This window comes from Arachis duranensis, chromosome 6 (genome assembly GCF_000817695.3).
Source record: "Arachis duranensis cultivar V14167 chromosome 6, aradu.V14167.gnm2.J7QH, whole genome shotgun sequence".
In the NCBI taxonomy this organism is placed as follows: domain Eukaryota; kingdom Viridiplantae; phylum Streptophyta; class Magnoliopsida; order Fabales; family Fabaceae; genus Arachis; species Arachis duranensis.
In genome coordinates this window covers 52,774,387-52,775,784 of record NC_029777.3, presented here as the reverse complement: position 1 = coordinate 52,775,784, position 1,398 = coordinate 52,774,387, and the positions used below count along the sequence as shown (strand labels likewise).

General features: G+C 39.6%; 1 non-coding gene across 1 annotated transcript; it reads left to right on the top strand.

Annotated features, from left to right (window-relative positions):
* Nucleotides 1–491: 491 nt before the first annotated feature.
* On the top strand, nt 492–599 carry LOC127739943 (small nucleolar RNA R71). The gene has a single exon (XR_008000685.1). It is a non-coding gene; the product is annotated as a small nucleolar RNA R71 (small nucleolar RNA).
* The last annotated feature ends 799 nt before the right edge of the window (nt 600–1,398 follow it).

The window sequence follows — 1,398 nt, the reverse complement described above, 5'->3', positions numbered from 1 at the left end:
CCATTATTGTTGTTGAAACCTTGTTGAGGTCTCTGTTGATCCTTCCATGAGAGATTTGGATGATTTCTCCATGAAGGATTATAGGTGTTTCCATAGGGTTCTCCCATGTAGTTCACCTCTTCCATTGATGGGTTCTCAGGATTATAAGCTTTTTCTTCAGATGAAGCGTCCTTAGTATTGCCTGGTGTAGCTTGCATTCCAGACAGACTTTGAGAAATCATATTGACTTGCTGAGTCAATATTTTGTTCTGAGCCAATATGGCATTCAGAGTGTCAATCTCAAGAACTCCTTTCTTCTGACTAGTCCCATTGTTCACAGGATTCCTTTCAGAAGTGTACATGAATTGGTTATTTGCAACCATTTCAATTAGTTCTTGAGCTTCTGCAGGTGTCTTCTTCAGATGAAGAGATCCTCCTGCAGAGCTGTCCAATGACATCTTGGACAGTTCAGACGGACCATCATAGAAGATACCTATGATGCTCCATTCAGAAAGCATGTCAGAAGGACACTTTCTGATCAATTGTTTGTATCTTTCCCAAGCTTCATAGAGGGATTCACCTTCCTTCTATCTAAAGGTTTGGACTTCCACTCTAAGCTTACTCAATTTTTGAGGTGGAAAGAACTTTGCCAAGAAGGCATTGACTAGGTTTTCCCAAGAATTCAGGCTTTCTTTAGGTTGTGAGTCCAACCATATCCTATCTCTATCTCTTACAGCAAAAGGGAATAGCATAAGTCTATAGACCTCAGGGTCAACCCCATTGGTCTTGACAGTGTCACAGATTTACAAGAATTCAGCTAAAAATTGATGATGATCTTCCAATGGAAGTCCATGAAACTTGCAATTCTGTTGCATTAGAGAAATTAATTGAGGCTTAAGCTCAAAGTTGTTTGCTCCAATGGCAGGGATAGAGATGCTTCTCCCATAGAAGTTGGGAGTAGGTGCAGTAAAGTCACCCAGCACCTTCCTTGCATTGTTGGCATTGTTGTTATTTTCGGCTGCCATGTCTTCTTCTTGTTTGAATATTTCTGTTAGGTCCTCTACAGAGAGTAGTGCTTTAGCTTCTCTTAGCTTTTGCTTCAAGGTCCTTTCAGGTTCAGGGTCAGCCTCAACAAGAATGCTTTTGTCTTTGCTCCTGCTCATATGAAAGAGAAGAGAACAAGAAAATATAGAAACCTCTATGTCACAGTATAGAGATTCCTTGAGGTGTCAGAGGAAAAGAAGAATAGAAGGAGAAAGTAGAAGAATTCAAACTTATCAAGAGGGATAGAGTTCGAATTGTGCATTGAGGAGGAGTGTTAGTCCATAAATAGAAGGATGTGAGAAGAGAGGAAGAGATTTTCGAAAATTAAGTGTGGAAAAGAAATCAAGTGATTTTTGAAAAAGATTTTGAAATTAG